This window comes from Crinia signifera, chromosome 6 (assembly GCF_055691185.1).
Source record: "Crinia signifera chromosome 6, ASM5569118v1, whole genome shotgun sequence".
Lineage (NCBI taxonomy): Eukaryota > Metazoa > Chordata > Amphibia > Anura > Myobatrachidae > Crinia > Crinia signifera.
Window position 1 is genome coordinate 60,414,285 of NC_139222.1, and position 13,162 is coordinate 60,427,446.

Here is a 13,162-nt window from a genome sequence, read left to right on the forward strand (position 1 = left end):
ACCTGGTGATAGAAGTAGAAGAGGGCAAAAAAGTGCCTGTATCTCACCTAGAGCCATACCACATTGGATAGGCCCAATCTCGTCTGATCTTGGAAGCTAATCAGTGTTGGGCCTGGTTAGTACTTGGGTGGGAGACCACATGGGAACACCAGGTGCTGTAGGTTTTTTCACATTACAGGCAAATTGTTTTTATTCTCTAGCTATTTAAATTGGAAACTTTTTCTTTTTATTGCCAGTACAGACATTTGGAAGAGGTCAAACAGACACAATAGCCATCACCTAAAGACTTACCACACTGTTTAGGCCCAATTCCAACTGCTTTTGGCAGCTAAACAGTGTTGAGCCTGTTTAGTAGTTTAATTTAAGACCCCCTGCTAATATCATGTCCTGTAGGTCTTTTTACATTACCAACACATGATTTTTTTCAGTAAGCCAATACAGTTAGGAAACTTTTGTATTAGCTTACCTGGTGATAGAAGTAGAAGAGGGCAAAAAAGTGCCTGTATCTCACCTACAGCCATACCACATTGGATAGGCCCAATCTCGTCTGATCTTGGAAGCTAAGCAGTGTTGGGCCTGGTTAGTACTTGGGTGGGAGACCACATGGGAACACCAGGTGCTGTAGGTTTTTTCACATTACAGGCAAATTGTTTTTATTCTCTAGCTATTTAAATTGGAAACTTTTTCTTTTTATTGCCAGTACAGACATTTGGAAGAGGTCAAACAGACACAATAGCCATCACCTAAAGACTTACCACACTGTTTAGGCCCAATTCCAACTGCTTTTGGCAGCTAAACAGTGTTGAGCCTCTTTAGTAGTTTAATTTAAGACCCCCTGCTAATATCATGTCCTGTAGGTCTTTTTACATTACCAACACATGATTTTTTTCAGTAAGCCAATACAGTTAGGAAACTTTTTCATTAGCTTACTTGGTGATAGAAGTAGAAGAGGGCAAAAAAGTGCCTGTATCTCACCTACAGCCATACCACATTGGATAGGCCCAATCTCGTCTGATCTTGGAAGCTAAGCAGTGTTGGGCCTGGTTAGTACTTGGGTGGGAGACCACATGGGAACACCAGGTGCTGTAGGTTTTTTCACATTACAGGCAAATTGTTTTTATTCTCTAGCTATTTAAATTGGAAACTTTTTCTTTTTATTGCCAGTACAGACATTTGGAAGAGGTCAAACAGACACAATAGCCATCACCTAAAGACTTACCACACTGTTTAGGCCCAATTCCAACTGCTTTTGGCAGCTAAACAGTGTTGAGCCTGTTTAGTAGTTTAATTTAAGACCCCCTGCTAATATCATGTCCTGTAGGTCTTTTTACATTACCAACACATGATTTTTTTCAGTAAGCCAATACAGTTAGGAAACTTTTTTATTAGCTTACCTGGTGATAGAAGTAGAAGAGGGCAAAAAAGTGCCTGTATCTCACCTACAGCCATACCACATTGGATAGGCCCAATCTCGTCTGATCTTGGAAGCTAAGCAGTGTTGGGCCTGGTTAGTACTTGGGTGGGAGACCACATGGGAACACCAGGTGCTGTAGGTTTTTTCACATTACAGGCAAATTGTTTTTATTCTCTAGCTATTTAAATTGGAAACTTTTTCTTTTTATTGCCAGTACAGACATTTGGAAGAGGTCAAACAGACACAATAGCCATCACCTAAAGACTTACCACACTGTTTAGGCCCAATTCCAACTGCTTTTGGCAGCTAAACAGTGTTGAGCCTGTTTAGTAGTTTAATTTAAGACCCCCTGCTAATATCATGTCCTGTAGGTCTTTTTACATTACCAACACATGATTTTTTTCAGTAAGCCAATACAGTTAGGAAACTTTTTTATTAGCTTACCTTGTGATAGAAGTAGAAGAGGGCAAAAAAGTGCCTGAATCTCACCTACAGCCATACCACATTGGGTAGGCCCAATCTCGTCTGATCTTGGAAGCTAAGCAGTGTTGGTCCTTGTTAGTACTTGGGTGGGAGACCACATGGGAACACCAGGTGCTGTAGGTTTTTTCACATTACTGGCAAATTGTTTTTATTCTCTAGCTATTTAAATTGGAAACTTTTTCTTTTTATTGCCAGTACAGACATTTGGAAGAGGTCAAACAGACACAATAGCCATCACCTAAAGACTTACCACACTGTTTAGGCTCAATTCCAACTGCTTTTGGCAGCTAAACAGTGTTGAGCCACTTTTGTAGTTTAATTTAAGACCCCCTGCTAATATCATGTCCTGTAGGTCTTTTTACATTACCAACACATGATTTTTTTCAGTAAGCCAATACAGTTAGGAAACTTTTGTATTAGCTTACCTGGTGATAGAAGTAGAAGAGGGCAAAAAAATGCCTGTATCTCACCTACAGCCATACCACATTGGATAGGCCCAATCTCGTCTGATCTTGGAAGCTAAGCAGTGTTGGGCCTGGTTAGTACTTGGGTGGGAGACCACATGGGAACACCAGGTGCTGTAGGTTTTTTCACATTACAGGCAAATTGTTTTTATTCTCTAGCTATTTAAATTGGAAACTTTTTCTTTTTATTGCCAGCACAGACATTTGGAAGAGGTCAAACAGACACAATAGCCATCACCTAAAGACTTACCACACTGTTTAGGCTCAATTCCAACTGCTTTTTGCAGCTAAACAGTGTTGAGCCTCTTTTGTAGTTTAATTTAAGACCCCCTGCTAATATCATGTCCTGTAGGTCTTTTTACATTACCAACACATGATTTTTTTCAGTAAGCCAATACAGTTAGGAAACTTTTGTATTAGCTTACCTGGTGATAGAAGTAGAAGAGGGCAAAAAAGTGCTGGTATCTCACCTACAGCCATACCACATTGGATAGGCCCAATCTCGTCTGATCTTGGAAGCTAAGCAGTGTTGGGCCTGGTTAGTACTTGGGTGGGAGACCACCTGGGAACACCAGGTGCTGTAGGTTTTTTCACATTACTGGCAAATTGTTTTTATTCTCTAGCTATTTAAATTGGAAATTTTTTCTTTTTATTGCCAGCACAGACATTTGGAAGAGGTCAAACAGACACAATAGCCATCACCTAAAGACTTACCACACTGTTTAGGCTCAATTCCAACTGCTTTTGGCAGCTAAACAGTGTTGAGCCTCTTTTGTAGTTCAATTTAAGACCCCCTGCTAATATCATGTCCTGTAGGTCTTCTTACATTACCAACACATGATTTTTTTCAGTAAGCCAATACAGTTAGGAAACTTTTGTATTAGCTTACCTGGTGATAGAAGTAGAAGAGGGCAAAAAAGTGCTTTTAACTCACCTACAGCCATACCACATTGGATAGGCCCAATCTCGTCTGATCTTGGAAGCTAAGCAGTGTTGGGCCTGGTTAGTACTTGGGTGGGAGACCACATGGGAACACCAGGTGCTGTAGGTTTTTTCACATTACTGGCAAATTGTTTTTATTCTCTAGCTATTTAAATTGGAAACTTTTTCTTTTTATTGCCAGTACAGACATTTGGAAGAGGTCAAACAGACACAATAGCCATCACCTAAAGACTTACCACACTGTTTAGGCCCAATTCCAACTGCTTTTGGCAGCTAAACAGTGTTGATCCTCTTTAGTAGTTTAATTTAAGACCCCCTGCTAATATCATGTCCTGTAGGTCTTTTTACATTACCAACACATGATTTTTTTCAGTAAGCCAATACAGTTAGGAAACTTTTGTATTAGCTTACCTGGTGATAGAAGTAGAAGAGGGCAAAAAAGTGCCTGTATCTCACCTACAGCCATACCACATTGGATAGGCCCAATCTCGTCTGATCTTGGAAGCTAAGCAGTGTTGGGTCTGGTTAGTACTTGGGTGGGAGACCACATGGGAACACCAGGTGCTGTAGGTTTTTTCACATTACAGGCAAATTGTTTTTATTCTCTAGCTATTTAAATTGGAAACTTTTTCTTTTTATTGCCAGTACAGACATTTGGAAGAGGTCAAACAGACACAATAGCCATCACCTAAAGACTTACCACACTGTTTAGGCCCAATTCCAACTGCTTTTGGCAGCTAAACAGTGTTGAGCCTCTTTTGTAGTTTAATTTAAGACCCCCTGCTAATATCATGTCCTGTAGGTCTTTTTACATTACCAACACATGATTTTTTTCAGTAAGCCAATACAGTTAGGAAACTTTTTTATTAGCTTACCTGGTGATAGAAGTAGAAGAGGGCAAAAAAGTGCCTGTATGTCACCTACAGCCATACCACATTGGATAGGCCCAATCTCGTCTGATCTTGGAAGCTAAGCAGTGTTGGGCCTGGTTAGTACTTGGGTGGGAGACCACATGGGAACACCAGGTGCTGTAGGTTTTTTCACATTACTGGCAAATTGTTTTTATTCTCTAGCTATTTAAATTGGAAACGTTTTCTTTTTATTGCCAGTACAGACATTTGGAAGAGGTCAAACAGACACAATAGCCATCACCTAAAGACTTACCACACTGTTTAGGCCCAATTCCAACTGCTTTTGGCAGCTAAACAGTGTTGATCCTCTTTAGTAGTTTAATTTAAGACCCCCTGCTAATATCATGTCCTGTAGGTCTTTTTACATTACCAACACATGATTTTTTTCAGTAAGCCAATACAGTTAGGAAACTTTTTTATTAGCTTACCTGGTGATAGAAGTAGAAGAGGGCAAATAAGTGCCTGTATCTCACCTACAGCCATACCACATTGGATAGGCCCAATCTCCTCTGATCTTGGAAGCTAAGCAGTGTTGGGCCTGGTTAGTACTTGGGTGGGAGACCACATGGAAACACCAGGTGCTGTAGGTTTTTTTCACATTACAGGCAAATTGTTTTTATTCTCTAGCTATTTAAATTGGAAACTTTTTCTTTTTATTGCCAGTACAGACATTTGGAAGAGGTCAAACAGACACAATAGCCATCACCTAAAGACTTACCACACTGTTTAGGCCCAATTCCAACTGCTTTTGGCAGCTAAACAGTGTTGAGCCTCTTTAGTAGTTTAATTTAAGACCCCCTGCTAATATCATGTCCTGTAGGTCTTTTTACATTACCAACACATGATTTTTTTCAGTAAGCCAATGCAGTTAGGAAACTTTTTTATTAGCTTACCTGGTGATAGAAGTAGAAGAGGGCAAAAAATTGCCCATATTTCACCTACAGCCATACCACATTGGATAGGCCCAATCTCGTCTGTTCTTGGAAGCTAAGCAGTGTTGGGCCTGGTTAGTACTTGGGTGGGAGACCACATGGGAACACCAGGTGCTGTAGGTTTTTTCACATTACAGGCAAATTGTTTTTATTCTCTAGCGATTTAAATTGGAAACTTTTTCTTTTTATTGCCAGTACAGACATTTGGAAGAGGTCAAACAGACACAATAGCCATCACCTAAAGACTTACCACACTGTTTAGGCCCAATTCCAACTGCTTTTGGCAGCTAAACAGTGTTGAGCCTCTTTAGTAGTTTAATTTAAGACCCCCTGCTAATATCATGTCCTGTAGGTCTTTTTACATTACCAACACATGATTTTTTTCAGTAAGCCAATACAGTTAGGAAACTTTTTTATTCGCTTACCTGGTAATAGAAGTAGAAGAGGGCAAAAAAGTGCCTGTATCTCACCTACAGCCATACCACATTGGATAGGCCCAATCTCGTCTGATCTTGGAAGCTAAGCAGTGTTGCGCCTGGTTAGTACTTGGGTGGGAGACCACATGGGAACACCAGGTGCTGTAGGTTTTTTCACATTACAGGCAAATTGTTTTTATTCTCTAGCTATTTAAATTGGAAACTTTTTCTTTTTATTGCCAGTACAGACATTTGGAAGAGGTCAAACAGACACAATAGCCATCACCTAAAGACTTACCACACTGTTTAGGCCCAATTCCAACTGCTTTTGGCAGCTAAACAGTGTTGAGCCTCTTTAGTAGTTTAATTTAAGACCCCCTGCTAATATCATGTCCTGTAGGTCTTTTTACATTACCAACACATGATTTTTTTCAGTAAGCCAATACAGTTAGGAAACTTTTTTATTAGCTTACCTGGTGATAGAAGTAGAAGAGGGCAAAAAAGTGCCTGTATCTCACCTACAGCCATACCACATTGGATAGGCCCAATCTCGTCTGATCTTGGAAGCTAAGCAGTGTTGGGCCTGGTTAGTACTTGGGTGGGAGACCACATGGGAACACCAGGTGCTGTAGGTTTTTTCACATTACAGGCAAATTGTTTTTATTCTCTAGCTATTTAAATTGGAAACTTTTTCTTTTTATTGCCAGTACAGACATGTGGAAGAGGTCAAACAGACACAATAGCCATCACCTAAAGACTTACCACACTGTTTAGGCCCAATTCCAACTGCTTTTGGCAGCTAAACAGTGTTGAGCCTCTTTAGTAGTTTAATTTAAGACCCCCTGCTAATATCATGTCCTGTAGGTCTTTTTACATTACCAACACATGATTTTTTTCAGTAAGCCAATACAGTTAGGAAACTTTTTTATTAGCTTACCTGGTGATAGAAGTAGAAGAGGGCAAAAAATTGCCCATATTTCACCTACAGCCATACCACATTGGATAGGCCCAATCTCGTCTGTTCTTGGAAGCTAAGCAGTGTTGGGCCTGGTTAGTACTTAGGTGGGAGACCACATGGGAACACCAGGTGCTGTAGGTTTTTTCACATTACAGGCAAATTGTTTTTATTCTCTAGCGATTTAAATTGGAAACTTTTTCTTTTTATTGCCAGTACAGACATTTGGAAGAGGTCAAACAGACACAATAGCCATCACCTAAAGACTTACCACACTGTTTAGGCCCAATTCCAACTGCTTTTGGCAGCTAAACAGTGTTGAGCCTCTTTAGTAGTTTAATTTAAGACCCCCTGCTAATATCATGTCCTGTAGGTCTTTTTACATTACCAACACATGATTTTTTTCAGTAAGCCAATACAGTTAGGAAACTTTTTTATTAGCTTACCTGGTGATAGAAGTAGAAGAGGGCAAATAAGTGCCTGTATCTCACCTACAGCCATACCACATTGGATAGGCCCAATCTCGTCTGATCTTGGAAGCTAAGCAGTGTTGGGCCTGGTTAGTACTTGGGTGGGAGACCACATGGGAACACCAGGTGCTGTAGGTTTTTTTCACATTACAGGCAAATTGTTTTTATTCTCTAGCTATTTAAATTGGAAACTTTTTCTTTTTATTGCCAGTACAGACATTTGGAAGAGGTCAAACAGACACAATAGCCATCACCTAAAGACTTACTACACTGTTTAGGCCCAATTCCAACTGCTTTTGGCAGCTAAACAGTGTTGAGCCTCTTTAGTAGTTTAATTTAAGACCCCCTGCTAATATCATGTCCTGTAGGTCTTTTTACATTACCAACACATGATTTTTTTCAGTAAGCCAATGCAGTTAGGAAACTTTTTTATTAGCTTACCTGGTGATAGAAGTAGAAGAGGGCAAAAAATTGCCCATATTTCACCTACAGCCATACCACATTGGATAGGCCCAATCTCGTCTGTTCTTGGAAGCTAAGCAGTGTTGGGCCTGGTTAGTACTTGGGTGGGAGACCACATGGGAACACCAGGTGCTGTAGGTTTTTTCACATTACAGGCAAATTGTTTTTATTCTCTAGCGATTTAAATTGGAAACTTTTTCTTTTTATTGCCAGTACAGACATTTGGAAGAGGTCAAACAGACACAATAGCCATCACCTAAAGACTTACCACACTGTTTAGGCCCAATTCCAACTGCTTTTGGCAGCTAAACAGTGTTGAGCCTCTTAAGTAGTTTAATTTAAGACCCCCTGCTAATATCATGTCCTGTAGGTCTTTTTACATTACCAACACATGATTTTTTTCAGTAAGCCAATACAGTTAAGAAACTTTTTTATTAGCTTACCTGGTGATAGAAGTAGAAGAGGGCAAAAAAGTGCCTGTATCTCACCTACAGCCATACCACATTGGATAGGCCCAATCTCGTCTGATCTTGGAAGCTAAGCAGTGTTGCGCCTGGTTAGTACTTGGGTGGGAGACCACATGGGAACACCAGGTGCTGTAGGTTTTTTCACATTACAGGCAAATTGTTTTTATTCTCTAGCTATTTAAATTGGAAACTTTTTCTTATTATTGCCAGTACAGACATTTGGAAGAGGTCAAACAGACACAATAGCCATCACCTAAAGACTTACCACACTGTTTAGGCCCAATTCCAACTGCTTTTGGCAGCTAAACAGTGTTGAGCCTCTTTAGTAGTTTAATTTAAGACCCCCTGCTAATATCATGTCCTGTAGGTCTTTTTACATTACCAACACATGATTTTTTTCAGTAAGCCAATACAGTTAGGAAACTTTTTTATTAGCTTACCTGGTGATAGAAGTAGAAGAGGGCAAAAAAGTGCCTGTATCTCACCTACAGCCATACCACATTGGATAGGCCCAATCTCGTCTGATCTTGGAAGCTAAGCAGTGTTGGGCCTGGTTAGTACTTGGGTGGGAGACCACCTGGGAACACCAGGTGCTGTAGGTTTTTTCACATTACTGGCAAATTGTTTTTATTCTCTAGCTATTTAAATTGGAAACTTTTTCTTTTTATTGCCAGCACAGACATTTTGAAGAGGTCAAACAGACACAATAGCCATCACCTAAAGACTTACCACACTGTTTAGGCTCAATTCCAACTGCTTTTGGCAGCTAAACAGTGTTGAGCCTCTTTTGTAGTTTAATTTAAGACCCCCTGCTAATATCATGTCCTGTAGGTCTTTTTACATTACCAACACATGATTTTTTTCAGTAAGCCAATACAGTTAGGAAACTTTTGTATTAGCTTACCTGGTGATAGAAGTAGAAGAGGGCAAAAAAGTGCCTGTATCTCGCCTACAGCCATACCACATTGGATAGGCCCAATCTCGTCTGATCTTGGAAGCTAAGCAGTGTTGGGCCTGGTTAGTACTTGGGTGGGAGACCACATGGGAACACCAGGTGCTGTAGGTTTTTTCACATTACTGGCCAATTGTTTTTATTCTCTAGCTATTTAAATTGGAAACTTTTTCTTTTTATTTCCAGTACAGACATTTGGAAGAGGTCAAACAGACACAATAGCCATCACCTAAAGACTTACCACACTGTTTAGGCCCAATTCCAACTGCTTTTGGCAGCTAAACAGTGTTGAGCCTCTTTTGTAGTTTAATTTAAGACCCCCTGCTAATATCATGTCCTGTAGGTCTTTTTACATTACCAACACATGATTTTTTTCAGTAAGCCAATACAGTTAGGAAACTTTTTTATTAGCTTACCTTGTGATAGAAGTAGAAGAGGGCAAAAAAGTGCTTGAATCTCACCTACAGCCATACCACATTGGATAGGCCCAATCTCGTCTGATCTTGGAAGCTAAGCAGTGTTGGGCCTTGTTAGTACTTGGGTGGGAGACCACATGGGAACACCAGGTGCTGTAGGTTTTTTCACATTACTGGCAAATTGTTTTTATTCTCTAGCTATTTAAATTGGAAACTTTTTCTTTTTATTGCCAGTACAGACATTTGGAAGAGGTCAAACAGACACAATAGCCATCACCTAAAGACTTACCACACTGTTTAGGCTCAATTCCAACTGCTTTTGGCAGCTAAACAGTGTTGAGCCACTTTTGTAGTTTAATTTAAGACCCCCTGCTAATATCATGTCCTGTAGGTCTTTTTACATTACCAACACATGATTTTTTTCAGTAAGCCAATACAGTTAGGAAACTTTTGTATTAGCTTACCTGGTGATAGAAGTAGAAGAGGGCAAAAAAATGCCTGTATCTCACCTACAGCCATACCACATTGGATAGGCCCAATCTCGTCTGATCTTGGAAGCTAAGCAGTGTTGGGCCTGGTTAGTACTTGGGTGGGAGACCACATGGGAACACCAGGTGCTGTAGGTTTTTTCACATTACAGGCAAATTGTTTTTATTCTCTAGCTATTTAAATTGGAAACTTTTTCTTTTTATTGCCAGCACAGACATTTGGAAGAGGTCAAACAGACACAATAGCCATCACCTAAAGACTTACCACACTGTTTAGGCTCAATTCCAACTGCTTTTTGCAGCTAAACAGTGTTGATCCTCTTTTGTAGTTTAATTTAAGACCCCCTGCTAATATCATGTCCTGTAGGTCTTTTTACATTACCAACACATGATTTTTTTCAGTAAGCCAATACAGTTAGGAAACTTTTGTATTAGCTTACCTGGTGATAGAAGTAGAAGAGGGCAAAAAAGTGCTTTTAACTCACCTACAGCCATACCACATTGGATAGTCCCAATCTTGTCTGATCTTGGAAGCTAAGCAGTGTTGGGCCTGGTTAGTACTTGGGTGGGAGACCACATGGGAACACCAGGTGCTGTAGGTTTTTTCACATTACTGGCAAATTGTTTTTATTCTCTAGCTATTTAAATTGGAAACTTTTTCTTTTTATTGCCAGTACAGACATTTGGAAGAGGTCAAACAGACACAATAGCCATCACCTAAAGACTTACCACACTGTTTAGGCCCAATTCCAACTGCTTTTGGCAGCTAAACAGTGTTGAGCCTCTTTAGTAGTTTAATTTAAGACCCCCTGCTAATATCATGTCCTGTAGGTCTTTTTACATTACCAACACATGATTTTTTTCAGTAAGCCAATACAGTTAGGAAACTTTTTTATTAGCTTACCTGGTGATAGAAGTAGAAGAGGGCAAAAAAGTGCCTGTATCTCACCTACAGCCATACCACATTGGATAGGCCCAATCTCGTCTGATCTTGGAAGCTAAGCAGTGTTGGGCCTGGTTAGTACTTGGGTGGGAGACCACATGGGAACACCAGGTGCTGTAGGTTTTTTCACATTACAGGCAAATTGTTTTTATTCTCTAGCTATTTAAATTGGAAACTTTTTCTTTTTATTGCCAGTACAGACATTTGGAAGAGGTCAAACAGACACAATAGCCATCACCTAAAGACTTACCACACTGTTTAGGCCCAATTCCAACTGCTTTTGGCAGCTAAACAGTGTTGAGCCTGTTTAGTAGTTTAATTTAAGACCCCCTGCTAATATCATGTCCTGTAGGTCTTTTTACATTACCAACACATGATTTTTTTCAGTAAGCCAATACAGTTAGGAAACTTTTTTATTAGCTTACCTGGTGATAGAAGTAGAAGAGGGCAAAAAAGTGCCTGTATCTCACCTAGAGCCATACCACATTGGATAGGCCCAATCTCGTCTGATCTTGGAAGCTAAGCAGTGTTGGGCCTGGTTAGTACTTGGGTGGGAGACCACATGGGAACACCAGGTGCTGTAGGTTTTTTCACATTACAGGCAAATTGTTTTTATTCTCTAGCTATTTAAATTGGAAACTTTTTCTTTTTATTGCCAGTACAGACATTTGGAAGAGGTCAAACAGACACAATAGCCATCACCTAAAGACTTACCACACTGTTTGGGCCCAATTCCAACTGCTTTTGGCAGCTAAACAGTGTTGAGCCTGTTTAGTAGTTTAATTTAAGACCCCCTGCTAATATCATGTCCTGTAGGTCTTTTTACATTACCAACACATGATTTTTTTCAGTAAGCCAATACAGTTAGGAAACTTTTGTATTAGCTTACCTGGTGATAGAAGTAGAAGAGGGCAAAAAAGTGCCTGTATCTCACCTACAGCCATACCACATTGGATAGGCCCAATCTCGTCTGATCTTGGAAGCTAAGCAGTGTTGGGCCTGGTTAGTACTTGGGTGGGAGACCACATGGGAACACCAGGTGCTGTAGGTTTTTTCACATTACTGGCAAATTGTTTTTATTCTCTAGCTATTTAAATTGGAAACTTTTTCTTTTTATTGCCAGTACAGACATTTGGAAGAGGTCAAACAGACACAATAGCCATCACCTAAAGACTTACCACACTGTTTAGGCCCAATTCCAACTGCTTTTGGCAGCTAAACAGTGTTGAGCCTCTTTAGTAGTTTAATTTAAGACCCCCTGATAATATCATGTCCTGTAGGTCTTTTTACATTACCAACACATGATTTTTTTCAGTAAGCCAATACAGTTAGGAAACTTTTTCATTAGCTTACTTGGTGATAGAAGTAGAAGAGGGCAAAAAAGTGCCTGTATCTCACCTACAGCCATACCACATTGGATAGGCCCAATCTCGTCTGATCTTGGAAGCTAAGCAGTGTTGGGCCTGGTTAGTACTTGGGTGGGAGACCACATGGGAACACCAGGTGCTGTAGGTTTTTTCACATTACAGGCAAATTGTTTTTATTCTCTAGCTATTTAAATTGGAAACTTTTTCTTTTTATTGCCAGTACAGACATTTGGAAGAGGTCAAACAGACACAATAGCCATCACCTAAAGACTTACCACACTGTTTAGGCCCAATTCCAACTGCTTTTGGCAGCTAAACAGTGTTGAGCCTGTTTAGTAGTTTAATTTAAGACCCCCTGCTAATATCATGTCCTGTAGGTCTTTTTACATTACCAACACATGATTTTTTTCAGTAAGCCAATACAGTTAGGAAACTTTTTTATTAGCTTACCTTGTGATAGAAGTAGAAGAGGGCAAAAAAGTGCCTGAATCTCACCTACAGCCATACCACATTGGGTAGGCCCAATCTCGTCTGATCTTGGAAGCTAAGCAGTGTTGGTCCTTGTTAGTACTTGGGTGGGAGACCACATGGGAACACCAGGTGCTGTAGGTTTTTTCACATTACTGGCAAATTGTTTTTATTCTCTAGCTATTTAAATTGGAAACTTTTTCTTTTTATTGCCAGTACAGACATTTGGAAGAGGTCAAACAGACACAATAGCCATCACCTAAAGACTTACCACACTGTTTAGGCTCAATTCCAACTGCTTTTGGCAGCTAAACAGTGTTGAGCCACTTTTGTAGTTTAATTTAAGACCCCCTGCTAATATCATGTCCTGTAGGTCTTTTTACATTACCAACACATGATTTTTTTCAGTAAGCCAATACAGTTAGGAAACTTTTGTATTAGCTTACCTGGTGATAGAAGTAGAAGAGGGCAAAAAAATGCCTGTATCTCACCTACAGCCATACCACATTGGATAGGCCCAATCTCGTCTGATCTTGGAAGCTAAGCAGTGTTGGGCCTGGTTAGTACTTGGGTGGGAGACCACATGGGAACACCAGGTGCTGTAGGTTTTTT

The 13,162-nt window shown here is 40.1% G+C and overlaps 27 non-coding genes and 2 pseudogenes across 27 annotated transcripts; all 29 read left to right on the forward strand.

Annotated features, from left to right (window-relative positions):
- The first annotated feature begins 45 nt into the window (after window positions 1-45).
- On the forward strand, window positions 46-164 carry LOC146017077 (5S ribosomal RNA). Its single transcript, XR_014449951.1, has one exon. It is a non-coding gene; the product is annotated as a 5S ribosomal RNA (ribosomal RNA).
- Window positions 165-509: 345 nt separating this feature from the next.
- LOC146013562 (5S ribosomal RNA) lies at window positions 510-628 on the forward strand. Its single transcript, XR_014446536.1, has one exon. It is a non-coding gene; the product is annotated as a 5S ribosomal RNA (ribosomal RNA).
- A 345-nt stretch (window positions 629-973) lies between these two features.
- On the forward strand, window positions 974-1,092 carry LOC146013563 (5S ribosomal RNA). The gene has a single exon (XR_014446537.1). It is a non-coding gene; the product is annotated as a 5S ribosomal RNA (ribosomal RNA).
- Window positions 1,093-1,437: 345 nt separating this feature from the next.
- Window positions 1,438-1,556, forward strand: LOC146013564 (5S ribosomal RNA). Its single transcript, XR_014446538.1, has one exon. It is a non-coding gene; the product is annotated as a 5S ribosomal RNA (ribosomal RNA).
- Window positions 1,557-1,901: 345 nt separating this feature from the next.
- On the forward strand, window positions 1,902-2,020 carry LOC146011050 (5S ribosomal RNA; annotated as a pseudogene).
- Window positions 2,021-2,365: 345 nt separating this feature from the next.
- On the forward strand, window positions 2,366-2,484 carry LOC146013565 (5S ribosomal RNA). The gene has a single exon (XR_014446539.1). It is a non-coding gene; the product is annotated as a 5S ribosomal RNA (ribosomal RNA).
- A 345-nt stretch (window positions 2,485-2,829) lies between these two features.
- Window positions 2,830-2,948, forward strand: LOC146015981 (5S ribosomal RNA). The gene has a single exon (XR_014448887.1). It is a non-coding gene; the product is annotated as a 5S ribosomal RNA (ribosomal RNA).
- A 345-nt stretch (window positions 2,949-3,293) lies between these two features.
- Window positions 3,294-3,412, forward strand: LOC146013566 (5S ribosomal RNA). Its single transcript, XR_014446540.1, has one exon. It is a non-coding gene; the product is annotated as a 5S ribosomal RNA (ribosomal RNA).
- Window positions 3,413-3,757: 345 nt separating this feature from the next.
- Window positions 3,758-3,876, forward strand: LOC146015401 (5S ribosomal RNA). Its single transcript, XR_014448323.1, has one exon. It is a non-coding gene; the product is annotated as a 5S ribosomal RNA (ribosomal RNA).
- Window positions 3,877-4,221: 345 nt separating this feature from the next.
- Window positions 4,222-4,340, forward strand: LOC146013568 (5S ribosomal RNA). The gene has a single exon (XR_014446542.1). It is a non-coding gene; the product is annotated as a 5S ribosomal RNA (ribosomal RNA).
- A 345-nt stretch (window positions 4,341-4,685) lies between these two features.
- Window positions 4,686-4,804, forward strand: LOC146016944 (5S ribosomal RNA). Its single transcript, XR_014449823.1, has one exon. It is a non-coding gene; the product is annotated as a 5S ribosomal RNA (ribosomal RNA).
- A 346-nt stretch (window positions 4,805-5,150) lies between these two features.
- Window positions 5,151-5,269, forward strand: LOC146015672 (5S ribosomal RNA). The gene has a single exon (XR_014448586.1). It is a non-coding gene; the product is annotated as a 5S ribosomal RNA (ribosomal RNA).
- A 345-nt stretch (window positions 5,270-5,614) lies between these two features.
- On the forward strand, window positions 5,615-5,733 carry LOC146016951 (5S ribosomal RNA). Its single transcript, XR_014449830.1, has one exon. It is a non-coding gene; the product is annotated as a 5S ribosomal RNA (ribosomal RNA).
- Window positions 5,734-6,078: 345 nt separating this feature from the next.
- On the forward strand, window positions 6,079-6,197 carry LOC146013569 (5S ribosomal RNA). The gene has a single exon (XR_014446543.1). It is a non-coding gene; the product is annotated as a 5S ribosomal RNA (ribosomal RNA).
- A 345-nt stretch (window positions 6,198-6,542) lies between these two features.
- On the forward strand, window positions 6,543-6,661 carry LOC146016322 (5S ribosomal RNA). Its single transcript, XR_014449218.1, has one exon. It is a non-coding gene; the product is annotated as a 5S ribosomal RNA (ribosomal RNA).
- A 345-nt stretch (window positions 6,662-7,006) lies between these two features.
- Window positions 7,007-7,125, forward strand: LOC146013570 (5S ribosomal RNA). The gene has a single exon (XR_014446544.1). It is a non-coding gene; the product is annotated as a 5S ribosomal RNA (ribosomal RNA).
- A 346-nt stretch (window positions 7,126-7,471) lies between these two features.
- LOC146015673 (5S ribosomal RNA) lies at window positions 7,472-7,590 on the forward strand. Its single transcript, XR_014448587.1, has one exon. It is a non-coding gene; the product is annotated as a 5S ribosomal RNA (ribosomal RNA).
- Window positions 7,591-7,935: 345 nt separating this feature from the next.
- Window positions 7,936-8,054, forward strand: LOC146016953 (5S ribosomal RNA). The gene has a single exon (XR_014449832.1). It is a non-coding gene; the product is annotated as a 5S ribosomal RNA (ribosomal RNA).
- Window positions 8,055-8,399: 345 nt separating this feature from the next.
- On the forward strand, window positions 8,400-8,518 carry LOC146015992 (5S ribosomal RNA). Its single transcript, XR_014448898.1, has one exon. It is a non-coding gene; the product is annotated as a 5S ribosomal RNA (ribosomal RNA).
- Window positions 8,519-8,863: 345 nt separating this feature from the next.
- On the forward strand, window positions 8,864-8,982 carry LOC146014289 (5S ribosomal RNA). The gene has a single exon (XR_014447238.1). It is a non-coding gene; the product is annotated as a 5S ribosomal RNA (ribosomal RNA).
- Window positions 8,983-9,327: 345 nt separating this feature from the next.
- On the forward strand, window positions 9,328-9,446 carry LOC146016683 (5S ribosomal RNA). Its single transcript, XR_014449565.1, has one exon. It is a non-coding gene; the product is annotated as a 5S ribosomal RNA (ribosomal RNA).
- Window positions 9,447-9,791: 345 nt separating this feature from the next.
- LOC146013571 (5S ribosomal RNA) lies at window positions 9,792-9,910 on the forward strand. The gene has a single exon (XR_014446545.1). It is a non-coding gene; the product is annotated as a 5S ribosomal RNA (ribosomal RNA).
- Window positions 9,911-10,255: 345 nt separating this feature from the next.
- Window positions 10,256-10,374, forward strand: LOC146015974 (5S ribosomal RNA). The gene has a single exon (XR_014448880.1). It is a non-coding gene; the product is annotated as a 5S ribosomal RNA (ribosomal RNA).
- A 345-nt stretch (window positions 10,375-10,719) lies between these two features.
- LOC146013572 (5S ribosomal RNA) lies at window positions 10,720-10,838 on the forward strand. The gene has a single exon (XR_014446546.1). It is a non-coding gene; the product is annotated as a 5S ribosomal RNA (ribosomal RNA).
- Window positions 10,839-11,183: 345 nt separating this feature from the next.
- Window positions 11,184-11,302, forward strand: LOC146015538 (5S ribosomal RNA). The gene has a single exon (XR_014448456.1). It is a non-coding gene; the product is annotated as a 5S ribosomal RNA (ribosomal RNA).
- Window positions 11,303-11,647: 345 nt separating this feature from the next.
- LOC146013573 (5S ribosomal RNA) lies at window positions 11,648-11,766 on the forward strand. The gene has a single exon (XR_014446547.1). It is a non-coding gene; the product is annotated as a 5S ribosomal RNA (ribosomal RNA).
- Window positions 11,767-12,111: 345 nt separating this feature from the next.
- Window positions 12,112-12,230, forward strand: LOC146013574 (5S ribosomal RNA). Its single transcript, XR_014446548.1, has one exon. It is a non-coding gene; the product is annotated as a 5S ribosomal RNA (ribosomal RNA).
- A 345-nt stretch (window positions 12,231-12,575) lies between these two features.
- On the forward strand, window positions 12,576-12,694 carry LOC146011051 (5S ribosomal RNA; annotated as a pseudogene).
- Window positions 12,695-13,039: 345 nt separating this feature from the next.
- On the forward strand, window positions 13,040-13,158 carry LOC146013575 (5S ribosomal RNA). The gene has a single exon (XR_014446549.1). It is a non-coding gene; the product is annotated as a 5S ribosomal RNA (ribosomal RNA).
- The last annotated feature ends 4 nt before the right edge of the window (window positions 13,159-13,162 follow it).